General features: G+C 34.3%; 1 long non-coding RNA gene across 1 annotated transcript; it reads right to left on the bottom strand.

Annotated features, from left to right (window-relative positions):
• On the bottom strand, positions 1-6,216 carry LOC149409265 (uncharacterized). The gene is made up of 3 exons (XR_016305228.1): positions 6,143-6,216; positions 1,220-1,372; positions 1-1,117 (listed from the first exon to the last, which is right to left on the bottom strand). It is a non-coding gene; the product is annotated as an uncharacterized LOC149409265 (long non-coding RNA).
• Between the last annotated feature and the right edge of the window lie 7,604 nt (positions 6,217-13,820).

The following is a 13,820-nucleotide window of genomic DNA, read 5'->3' as shown; positions in this document are numbered from 1 at the left end:
TAGAGCGAATAAACGAAGGAATTAAAAAATGCATGACGCAAATGTGAATGATACAAGACGTCAGGGATGCCTGAAGAAGACACGGCACAATCAAACAAACCAAACGAGTATGAGACGATGTATGTCAAGGAATGTATGCCATGACCGCATTGTTTGTCGGTCCATCCTCTCTGCCTACATCTGCAGTGAAACGGCGTGATGGTGAGTTAGTTATTACTAAAGGGTCCCCTTTGACGTGTGAGAATGCAGTAAAAATGTGATTTCCATTGTGAAGTGGATTATAATTTACCATACTTTGAGGAATAACTTTTATCATTTAAGAAAAATTTTATTCAACTGTGGGTCAGCAGGTGGCGTCTTATATTTGACTTTGAAGAACATGAATAGTTGCAATCGGGGCATGAAAAGGGTTTCTCCCCACTGTGGGTTAACATGTGAACTTTTAGTTGTCCCTTTATAGAACAAGAATAGTTGCAATCGGGACATGAAAAGGGTTTTTCTCCACTGTGGGTAAACGTGTGAATTTTTAGTTGTCCCTTTGTAGAACATGAAAAGTAACAGACGGGACATGAAAATGGTTTTTTTCCACCGTGGATAAACATGTGAATTTTTAGAGTATCCTTTCTAAAACTCGAATAGCTGCAGTTAGGACAAGAAAAAGGTTTTTCTCCACTGTGGATCTGCGTGTGAATTTTTAGTTGTCTCTTTGTAGAACATGAATGGTTACAGTGGGGACATGAAAAAGGTTTTATTCCACCGTGGATAAACATGTGAATTTTTAGAGATTCCTTTCTAAAACTCGAATAGTTGCAGTCAGAACAAGAAAAAGGTTTTTTCCCACTGTGAATAAGCATGTGTTTTTTCAGAGAATCCTTTCTAAAACACGTATAGTTGCATTCGGCACACGAAATAGTTTTTTCTCCACTGTGAGTCAGCAAGTGTCTTTTTAGATGTCCTTTTTGAGAAAATGAATAGTTGCAGTCGGAACATGAAAAACGTTTTTCTCCAGTATGGGTGCTCAAGTGCATTTCAAACGTTGACTTGAAAGAGCAGGAATACATGCAATGAGAACAAAATAATCTTTTATCCACAGAAGGCGTATTCACGTTTGTCAAATCTGAAAAAGATAACGTATAATTCTCGTACAGTTAATTCATAAAAAACGCATTAATTAGGAGAGCATGAATTGTTAACTTCAAAACACAAAAATTGGTTATACCTTTTGTTTTGGTAATTATTTCAGAGCGCTCTAAGCACTCCTTTTTAACATCCGGGAGGTCTATGTCAATCTCCTTATAAGGAATTCCCCTTCCAAACTCTTCTCGGTGTCCTGGTTCTGTCTTGGTGGTAAAAGTCTCCACATTAATGCTACCTGGTGAAACAAAACAATAATACATACATTGATATGTAAGGACTAACAACGTATTACACTACACATTACACAACTTATAACAGAACGTATTACAAAGATATGGTCTTCGTTCTCCAAAAGGAGTTACGTCAAAATTTATTGTTTTTATGTATACATATATAAATGAACGATTGAAGAAATCATTGAAAAGTCTTATTGAAGCGGAAAATTAGACAAGAGACTTTAAATTTATTTATGACATAAAAATGACGCCAGGTGTCCGCTCCAGGGATGGTTGCAACAAGAAAGAAAACGATTTACTCTAGAGACACTGAGTTCCTTCAGAACGTAGTTTTGTTTATTGTAAAATAATACGAAAGGAATGATGATTTCTTGCATCAAGTATACATGTAACTTACAAATATCGGGTACAGATTGAGGTTTTAACACGAAAAAAAGGGAGCTTTTGTGAACATTTTAAGTTAAAAGTTTGCTTTGTTTGATAGTTTACTGTGAAGATAGATTTAAAAGGAGATACCAGAATTATTAATGAATGACAATTTGGCTAGGGTGTTGTGCGTGTATACTTACCTTATAACTGCCAATAAATGTGTATAGTGTAGGTTATGATAGAGTGAAACAGATGTAGTTGATAATTTAAGTTTATTGCAAACACGTTACACTATTACACGATTAGAATATCAGAAGGATTTAGTAGGAATCAAGAAATGTCGACCGTCAGGTCAGATCAGAGAAACAGGAATGCTCGTCGGTAATGGATTGGCAGCGAGCTCTGTTTCACGTCGGGTTGCCATCCGTGAAACAGTGTTTCCGTATTAAAATATTATTTTAGGCTGGCAGACAGTTCTTGCCCCCACATACCTTCCCCCCAGTGTCAACGATACATAAAAGAAAAAATTAGGGGTTCTAGAAAAATATATACATATCACAAAATTTGCATGACGTCGGTTACATAATATAAACAAATTCGGTGTGTGACGTCATCGCAAAATAACATAAGCCTATGCGTTCAGAAAGATATCTCTTAAATGGTGAAGTTACTTTATGAACAATACATTTATATGTTTGTGAACGCATAGTCATGAACAAATTCCTAATAATAACATTATTTGAAAGTTAAATCCTTTTTTTAAAAATGTGTTGATATAATTACATGTTCGGAGCATGTACTGCATCTACGAACTGTATGTTTTTCTTGGAGCATTTACTGCATCGACAAAATTTTACATTTATAATTGGAGCATTTACTGCATCGACAAAATTTTATATTTATAATTGGAGCATTTACTGCATCGACAAAATTTTATATTTATAATTGGAGCATTTACTGCATCGACAATTGTATGTTTTGTATTTATTTTCAAAACCAAAAGTTGCAAACAGAGTGCATTTAATACTTTAATGTTTGAAAACAATAAATGGTATTACAACATTTGACACAAGTGGTTATTATTTAACTTATCTAAACCTTTTTATATGGTAATGCATCTACGAACAGTGTTGTCGGAGCATATTATGAAATTAAGCATAAGTTAATTATTGAGTTATTTTAAAGTTGATTATTCTAAATATTATTTATTACATATTTAAATAACTACAAATTTGTCTTATAATATAGGAACATGATATCAACGTATAAAGTATGTACAGAAGTGTTTCTTCAATCTTTGAACAAAAAGAAACGACTATTAATGTCTCTATATTAAAATTATTTATATCCTTGTTATGGAAAAAAGGTGTAAAAAAAGAAAAAAATACATATTTAAATGTTTTTGTAAATGAGAAAAGTGTAAAAAAAAGGAAAAAAATACATATTTAAATGTTTTTGTAAAAGTACATTTAGCAATAGCATGGCTGTGAGTACATAACTCTAAATGTTTATCTTTGAGATTACAAGATAACTAAAAATATAACAAAAAACAACTGTCATATGTTCGTAGAATGTGTTTGTATAGATAATATTATCAAAAGGCTATGTTTTCTTACGAACAAATGACAATGGTTCAATTCTGTAAAAAAAGTAATAATAATACATATAGGTCTCAACGACATGTTACATCAGAATGCGTGATCAGTACATTTGATCTAACATGGTTAAAAGCATTTATATTTATAACAGAGTCATCACATATAGTGGTAAGTTATTTCTGAACAAGATTTATACAGAAGTTGTCGCATATAGCGAAATGGATAATTATTCTAGAAAATATATGTATATGAGTTTGCACTATAATATGGTAAGTTAAAAGTTAGCTAGGTAACTTTGTGCGATTACATGGTATCACTTCATGGTTTTAAAGGATGAAAGTATTCACCGTAATAAGGTTTTTTATAAAATTGTAAAAAACGTGGTAATTTGCAAAGTAATTATAATATAAAGGTCAGGTTTTCATCAAGAACCTGTACACTTAAATATTATGTATGTAACATTAATTTAGAGAATATAAATGTTGGTATATGGAATTCAATCTTTAAATCGATAGCAAGAGTAGATTCTTAATCATTGTTTCTATCATGAGTTACAGAAAATTTATATGTTAAAAAAGTTGTGTCTTTTGTGCATTAGTATGTACCGTATCTTATTGGAAAATGGACTTGACGACCTGATCTTGTAGTTGTCTTTGATTCAGGTGGGTCTGGAACAGATGTATGATTATCGCGAGGGAGTCTTAGAGTTCTTCCATTAGTTAGTTCGGCTGGCGAACATTTCAATTCCTCACGAACAGTAGATCTCAGGCTGGTAATATAAGTGGGAGGGTTTCCATCCAGTTTTGCTCACCACTTGCCATGAAAGATGCCTTTAAACTGGTTATTGCTTGTGGGTGATAAGCGGTAGTCGTGCTGAGAGATGATGTGACAGATTTAGAATTCTCCGGGTGCGCGCGATGGTTTGCTTTGCGGCTTGTTGGTCAAGCGCGGGTCAGTGTGTCGACGCCGGGCGCTGGTGACCGGACTCGATGATGATCAGGCACTGGGGAAGAACGTGGTTCTTCAAGTACGCCAGTGCTGACGTAAAGGCCGAAGGTACAGTGGACCTTGCAGGCGATTGAGCGGGAGTTGTTTGGACCAGTGAGGGTGTTGCGTGTCCTCGTGGTGGTCGCGATGTATGGATGAAGCGCTGGTCAGATTGCTGGAACCAGGGCGTTCAGATCCGATGTAGGCTGGCCAGGGATGATTCCCGGGACCTGGGCGCTACAATGATGTCCCGATGGAGTCCATGAGCAGAGCCGGGAATATTGTCCTTCGCGCGATGAAGATGCGCGGGTTATTGCTTGTGTTTCTCTCTAATTGAAGACGGCTGATTGATGACTGGTTTGATTTGTTCCATTTGAAGGGGCAGCTTTAGTATTTGTTTTTGTAGGTAAAATACATGATGTACATCTGCTTCCGAATGTGCTGCGCGTTGGTCTTCCATATTGTTCAACTTTTCTTGTGAAATTGTTACAGGTTCTTGAAACGATGAAGGTATGTTTGTTTCTTCCGATGAGGTCATTTCCAATAATATGATACGTAATACGTTATGCAAGACATACGAAATTAAAGAAAAAAACTAGAGAATAATATGTTAGAGAATCTATTCCATCTACCGGATATATTAGCAAGTTATTAGCGGGTTCGCGTTTGTATTGTATTTCAGTGAAGACGCAAACCGCGTCACGTAAGCTATTGTGATATACCAATATGCCAATATGGCGCTATTATTATATAGTGCAATAATAATTTAAATTTGTTATTACAAAATAGTATGATGTTAAATTACCTCAAAGTAAGGTTTGGCAATTATTGGACAATAACCTTAATATTACTACAATAATGTACATCTAAAACATGATTATGTAGGTATGCTGAACAATTCATTGTTTTGCGAAATGGCAATAAGAAATCGTGATATAGGTTACTTGATTGAGATATGTGGGTAGGTTGGCTTGTTCAACTGCAGGTTGTCCACGTGGATTGTTGCGTCATCTTCCTTGTCCGGGGAGTAGATGCTGCCGTTGTAGGTTGTAGTGGGTAGGTTGTAATTCATCGCAAGATTATGATGCCATGGTTAGCCACGTTGTTGACAGCCTGATTTCAGGATCGTTCTCACTGAAATTAATTTTAACACGCACTTAATTTTCATAAAAATAGTAAAACATTTCAAGCTAGGGATTGATTGACAAAATAGGGTATTGATGGGAACTATACCACGTGTATATTTCCTTAAATTACCGGGACATTTACTAGCATTTATATTAAAAAATTGATTTGTAAGAGATATATGAATTGGATTTTACTTACTGATCTTGCCCGGGATTGCTGTTTCTCTTTTCTGATCCTTGGCGGTGACGGAATGTTGCAAAATGATTTTAAAATACTAAAGTCGGTATATTGTTCTGAGTCGATGGGTCACCAATTTGGCTAAGGTGTTGTGCGTGTATACTTACCTTATAACTGCCAATAAATGTGTATAGTGTAGGTTATGATAGAGTGAAACAGATGTAGTTGATAATTTAAGTTTATTGCAAACACGTTACACTATTACACGATTAGAATATCAGAAGGATTTAGTAGGAATCAAGAAATGTCGACCGTCAGGTCAGATCAGAGAAACAGGAATGCTCGTCGGTAATGGATTGGCAGCGAGCTCTGTTTCACGTCGGGTTGCCATCCGTGAAACAGTGTTTCCGTATTAAAATATTATTTTAGGCTGGCAGACAGTTCTTGCCCCCACAACAAAAAGGACGTCCTAAAGAATGACTATGTCTTAATTGCGAAACATCAACTTACTGGTCGCCGCATACTGCAAACATTCCGTTTTCAAATCCGGGAGGTAAAAATCTATATCTGTATTTGGCATTTCAGATCCACCCTCTTCCTGGGACCCCGGTTCCTCCTTGATGGAAACACTCTCTGTGTTGGGAAGATCCATGGTCTTCTGGGAAAAGGTCCAACTTCAAAACAAATATGAAGATATGAAACAAAACATTAATTATTTTTAAGCAATAATTATTAGTCTGAAACACCAATATAATTTTAAAAAAATTAATGCGGCTGACGGGAGCTGAACTCGCAGCCTTCAGATTGCCGGTCAGTTGCTCTACCAATTGCGCTACGTCGGCTTATTCCAATGCCGCATATTTATCCAATATGTACTTGTACTTTTCATACAACAATTATTGCAAACAGTTGCTTCATTATCGTCTGAGAGATAGATACCCCAATGTCACCCTGCTAAAAGACCACCATTCAGAATATAGAAGTTGTTTTAAACGGCTTTAGCCATGTTCATGACCAGATGTAGTATATATTAATAAATGGACAACATTAATTACTGTATTTCAGTGAGTAAAGAAAAAAACATTGGTGTCAGTTTATGACAATGAGTAAATGCAACACAAAATATATATAAAATATGTGATGTAAAACCTAATGGAATTGACTAATTGGAATAAGTCAAAGTTTTCCACTCAGTGTAAAGACATAAACTTACTAATCCCTCGGTTGGCATTTTGGACAGCTGCTGTAAATCTACAATGAACAACCCAATGTACCGTCCGTCACGTGTTTACCTGGTTGGTGTTGGGTAGATCAATATAATATTGCGAATGTTGACAAATAAATTCTTATGATAAACACGCACCAATTAGGTAATATAACTGAATGAAACTACTTACGTACAAGGCAACAGTTCAAATGGGTTGAAGAAACGTCACTAGAAAAGTAGTAGTGCAAGAATGTGATAAATTTCGGGATAGAAATATGGTGTTCACTAAAGTGACACAAAACTATATAAATGGAACACAAATACGGTGAAATTTATACAATATTACTTCAGAAAAGAGTAGGAACATGGGTATAGTGGGATGATGCAAGACGCCATTGAAATGTCATTAGAGGTGGTCGAAATTCTAATCCCAGTCAGAAGAAACCGGTTCCATTGCTGTCACTGGAACCCACGAAATTACAGAGTAACCGATTATTTTCGGAATCTGCAACTTATGGAATATTATTTATCGGAAAAGCGATAAATTATTTGGAATTTTTGAAGAACCGGTTTCGTTTCTCAGAAAATTATCTGGCAACCCCTTGTTTTTGTATTGGGTTCTATGGTTATCATTGAAACAGTGATATTATTTTGATTAGGAACCGAAATTTTGGAATGGACCCTTTTGGAAAATATAAAATGAAAACTGTATTAGAACTATAGCAAAATTTTTTATTTTTTTTATGTCGACTCTTGTTAACAACTTGTTGTAATATGGCAATGAAATAACATTCAGTTGGTAACACTACATGTACAGGAAGTAAGTGTCAAAAAGTATAAGTCTCTGTAATGGCTGTAATGTGTGTGCTCTGCTACAATAAACGTTATTTTGGTTAAAAGATCACCATCTATTATTTATCAAGACTACAGGTTATGGGCCCAGTCACATGTGAAAAGAGGAAAAACATCTTGTAATGATGGAAGGCAATCAGAACATGTTAAAATTGGAGGGGTCAAGAAACTGGAATGTGTGGAAGTTCCAGACTGCAGTATTGTTACGTGGACAAGGATGGCTGGATATAGTGGAAGGTCGGAGTACAAAACCTGAAGAAAGTGCACAGAAAATTATTTGGGAAAACAAGGATGCAAAGGCTCAGTCCTTAATAGTCACAAGGATGACAGAAAGTGTTATGTTACACATTATATCATGTTCCACTTCAGCGGAAATGTGGAAGAAGTTGCAGAGTGTATATGAACAAAAAACGGAGACCAGCATTCATATTGTACAACAGCGATTTTTTCAGTACAAATATGAAAAAGGAACAGAAATGTCTGCATTTTTATCAAAAATACAAGAATTACAGAACCAGTTAAAACAATTGGGAGAAGAAATTTCTGAGAAATTTGTTATAACTAAAATACTCATGTCGCTACCAGAAGAATATAAACATTTTGTTTCAGCTTGGGAATCTGCCCCTGATGACAAACAAACCTTGGAAAACTTAGTTACTAGGTTGTTGATGGAGGAAGAAAGATTTATTGAAAAGAATGATGAACTTCAACAAACCCCATCATCGTCAGCTTTCGTAATGAAAAATAAAAAAAATGGAAAGTGTTTTAAGTGTGGAAAAATCGGACATTTCCAGAGCGAATGTAGGAAAAATAAAAATAACAATGAAGAAAACAAAAATGACAAATGTTATTATTGTGGCAAATTTGGACATTATAAATCGCAGTGCTGGTTTAATAAAAATAAAGACTCAAGTAAATACAACACAAAGAAAAGTAATGCGTTTGTCGTATTAAATAAAATTTACGGCAATTATCAAGATTCTAAGTGGCTCGTAGACACCGGTGCGGATGAACATATGTGTTGTGATAAAGCCTTATTTACAAATTTAACAGACATTTTGAATAAATCAGTGATAGTCGGTAATGGCGAGTCAATTAGTGTGTTGGGCTGCGGGAAGATGGCAGTGCAGGTACAAAACAACACGGAATGGGTTGACACTACCATAGACAACGTGTTATTCGTACCAGATTTGAAAGTTAATCTGTTCTCTGTCAATCGCGCTATCAAAAAAGGTTATGTCATGTTGACAGATGACAAGTCTTGCAAATTTTACAAGGATGGAGATATTTGTGCCGTAGCAAAATGGGACAAAACGGGTGAGAAAGGACTAATGGTTGGTTACAGCGAAGATGTGAAAGGGTACAGGATATATTTTTCACATAAGAATACCATAGAAACAAAGAGGGATGTAATTTTCTTAGAAAATGAAAATAAACTCCAGGAATCAATTGAGATAATATCTTTAGAAGACAAACCATCACAGATGACTGAAACAATGGTAAATGAAGAAATTAGAACATTGGAAGATGAAGGTGGTATGCAAATCTCTACTGAAGAAGATATGCTATATGAAACCAAATCGGAAAGTGATAATGAACCATGTGTTGATGAGTTGAGTTCAAATGAGTCAGTGAGTGAAGATAATCCACTAGCACCCTACTGTGAGAGATCAAAAAGAACAAGGAAACAAACTTCTTTATATAAATGCAACAATGTACAAATTAATGTTGATCCTGATCCGATGACATACAAAGACGCTGTGAGTAGGGTTGATGCTTCTAAGTGGCAGGAGGCCATTGAGAGAGAGCTGCAAACACTGAGAGAAAACAATACGTGGGAAGTGTACAATGAGCCAGTAGATCCAAGTAAGGTTGTTACTAGCAAATGGGTGTTCAAAATTAAAGTTCCAAATCAATATAAAGCCCGGTTGGTTGCTAGGGGGTTTGAACAAGATAATTTGTTTAGTTATCAAGACATTTATGCTCCAGTAGCAAAATTATCCACTTTTAGACTTTTTGTTGCTATTGCTAGTAAATTAAACTTGCAAATCTATCAAATGGATGTTACCGGTGCATTTTTGTATGGAGAAATCCAAGATGAGGTATATATTCAGTTACCTAAAGGAGCTTATTCTAATAATGAAAATATTGTAAAATTAAACAAATCACTGTATGGTTTAAAAATGTCTCCTAAGTGTTGGAATAATAAGTTCAATGATGTCATGACTAGAGAGGGTTTTCTAAGATCAAGCTGTGATTCGTGTTTATACAAAAGGTATAATGGAAATGATAAAATTTTTGTATTGTTATATGTTGATGACCTATTAATTTTTGGAACAAATAACTGTGAAGTTAAACAGCTTAAAAAGGCTTTGAATAGTGAATTTAAAATGAAGGATTTGGGATGTATATCTGATTTTCTAGGTATTTATGTGAGTCAGAACTTAAAATCTGGTATAACTGAACTAAGTCAGAAAAGTTACTTAGAAAATATTGTTGTAAAATTTCAAATGAAAAATTGTAAACCGGTGGCTACACCGATGGATAAAAATTTTAATTTTAAAATCTTTCAAAATCAAAAGGTAGATAAAAATATTGAAAAATTATGTAGGCAGATAATAGGAAGTTTAATGTATGCTGTACAAGGTACAAGACCAGACTTATGTTTTGCTGTTTCAATGCTAAGTAGGTATCAATATTGTGCAAATAATATATTGTTAGCTGCTCTAAAAAGGGTATTGCGCTATGTTAAGTATACATTACATTATAAGTTGATTTACAGATGCATAGATGTAGGTTTAGAGGGTTTTTGCGATGCAGATTGGGGTGGTAATATAAATGATAGAAAGTCCACTTCTGGTTATATGTTCTTTTTCTCAAAATGTTTAATATTATGGAGTTCTAAGAAACAAGCATCTGTGAGCCTGTCGTCAACTGAGTCTGAGTATGTGGCTATGAGTATGGCTGCTGGTGAGGCTTGCTGGTTGATAAACTTATTGAATGATTTTGGTTTTCAAAATGTTTGTCCAGTAAACATTTATTGTGATAATCAGTCAGCAATCTTGACTGCAGCTACAGAATCTATTAAACGTTTGAAGCACGTAGATATTCGTTTTCACTTTGTCAAAGATCTAGTGAAAAATAATAAAATAAATATAAAATACATAAAAACTGGCGAACAACCAGCGGATATTCTCACTAAATCTTTGAGTAAAGAGTTATTTGTACGATTTATTGGAATGTTATTACATTGAGGGAGGATGTTGTAATATGGCAATGAAATAAAATTCAGTTGGTAACACTACATGTACAGGAAGTAAGTGTCAAAAAGTATAAGTCTCTGTAATGGCTGTAATGTGTGTGCTCTGCTACAATAAACGTTATTTTGGTTAAAAGATCACCATCTATTATTTATCAAGACTACACAACTAATGTTCAAGTACCGTCTAATTTAAGTGTGCGACATCGTTAGAGTTACACACTGAAGCCGTGTGAACATATGTTTCAACTCAATTTTTAGTCCCTGCGGGCGAAAGAAGACGAACATATATACCTTCATGGCATATTCTTTATGAAACAGTGTCTGAAGTGAAAAATGAAAACGAAAGGTCGGATGACATTTTTATGTGTAGATCGATCCTTAATCCAAACCAAAACCATAACTATCTTTGGGATCGAAAATAATAATTATAGACGATTGCAAATATATATGAATAATTTTAATTTTAGAAAAGTGTTACGGGATTGACTCCGGTAGACATAAAAAATAAAATAACAACAGACCTACGTACAAGAACCACATGCACAGTTTTGCCAAGGTTTGTCTGAGATCTTTAAAATATTGCCTTTTAAGATTTTGGTTCGAGTAGATTTTACATTCGGTTTTTGTAAAGTTATTATTTTTTTCTACGCAAAATATTCAAATCTTTCGACGAATCAAATATTACTTTCATTGGTCGAAATTGGTTAGGATTTACCAATTCAATGGGAAAAACGTTAGCAGAGTTTTCAAAAAGCGTGTTATCGATTCTTTTGAATATTTACAATTTATCCTGCTAAATTAGCTCCTATTGATCCACCAAAGCCCTTTCGTTCTCATTTATTGTAATAATTGTTTTGGCTCTTTTTTCTATCTCGTTCGAGTTTTTGAAATGCAAAAAAAAAGTTGTGATTTTAAATAACAACTTATTTTAAATTTATAACAAAATGGTTACGCCTTCAAAACATTATAGGGTAAAATAATTTTAAAAAAAAACAATCATAAACTCAGCGAGTGAGCAAATACGTAAGAAAATGGAAGATATATTTATGTAAAATATAACAAATCAACAGTGAGATAAGACAAAAAAATATAATAAGACAACATAACGATAAATTGAAACCAATATAAAACTTTTATCCACTTGTTTTCAAAATAAGTGGAAAAAGTTTTGGATTTGTTTCAATAAATCATTTTAAAGGAATTCCACCAAAAATTGAAATGCAACAACACTTATTATTATAATAGCAACAAAAAGCTAAAGGTAAATTTATAAAAAAATCTTTTAAACTAACGACAGATAAAAAGAGTCGCATTTGAACCTAGTTACATGCATTTGTGAAACGATTCCCAATATACTATTACAATTAAATTCTGCATTCGTGGTAATTCCTTACTACATCTGTAATAATTTCCTCATTACTGAGGATCGCGACCCTGGTGGATTTTACTACTTATGCGAAGTTTAAAACAATAATATTTTATGGCAGGTTATAAATAAATGTGATGAACATATGTTAAAGAATGTTATTTATTTTTATGTGACATATTTAAAACCGATACATTTCAAAAGCAATAAGCAAAGACCCGGCTCAAATTGTATGTATGTATTGTAAGCTGCATATATAAATATTTGCGCTACAGTCGTGTGGTTTGCTCTTATGCCGCCAGACATGCACTCTGTCGGCCAATAGGGAAACTACTCCAGCTGCCCTGCTTATCGGCCGGTAATGAAGGGATTGACTGTACCCCCTGAACACACTGGAACAGCTGGGATTTAGAATTGATACAACCTTACTGAATATTGGATGTTAATATTATCGACGACCGTGAAAACAATTTTATATTTCATAAAACCATTTACTTAGCGTTTTATTATAGCTTACAGTAGATTTACCAGATTCCCGCTTGTACTTCGTAGTAACTCGTGTTTCCGGACGCCGTGTATTCGAAATAGATAACAACGGATACACGAAGGGCAAAAATAGTTACAAGTATTCATGATAAAAAAAAAAAACCAATTATTCAATTATGCCCATTGGGCTTTTAAATGGGTACAAGAAATGTTTACAATGTATTATACAAGGGTTAAAGACAAATATTACGGTTAAAACATAATGGATAGTTCCTGTTTAAATTTGTTAACTGAAATATGGCAAATATGAATATTTTCTACCAGGCTGATTAAGATTGTAAATATTGGCACAGGTATCAGCTTAGGTAAGTTAGTTCTGCACATGGGAAGAATCATAAACCTGCGTTGGAGGCCTCGCGTGAGATTATCCGGGACAGAATCCTACTTCACTACTAGGATGTCCGGTATTAAGAAGAAACCATTTAGAAGCTTATAAACCATCAGCAATAATTCGAAATCTCTTACAGAACAAAATATGCACAACATTTCTAAGATAAAATAGATTAACCCGCGAATTCATCACGATCATAAAAATAGGTAGTTTTGGGCATGTAGAGCGAATAAACGAATCAAGGAGTGAACAGAGAATACATGACGCGAATGTAGATGCTACAAGAAGTCAGGGATGCCCAAAGAATGACACGATCATGTGAATCAGGGGTGTAACCAGCTTCTGAGATAGGGCTTAGCTTAAAATTTTTAAAGAGTTTACAAGGAAGGAACAAGGAAGTAGTCATAAAAAACAATAAATATTTAAAAACAAGCTGACTTTTACCCGGCGTTGCTCGGGGTTATGGCATACTAAGTTTCAAGGATCATTTAAAAGCTACAGAAATTAACAAACAACAATTTTTTAAAATATTTTTTTGCCATGTCACCTTACAGTAATTTGAAAATATAAGCATTTAAAGTTAAAAATAATCGAAAATAATCTGAATACCAAAGAACATAATTT

This window comes from Hesperophylax consimilis, unplaced genomic scaffold (genome assembly GCF_061612785.1).
Source record: "Hesperophylax consimilis isolate HC1 unplaced genomic scaffold, BYU_Hcon_1.0 scaffold_32, whole genome shotgun sequence".
Classification (NCBI taxonomy): Eukaryota; Metazoa; Arthropoda; class Insecta; order Trichoptera; family Limnephilidae; genus Hesperophylax; species Hesperophylax consimilis.
Note: the sequence above shows the minus strand (reverse complement) of the source record. Positions and strands in the feature narration are given on the sequence as shown.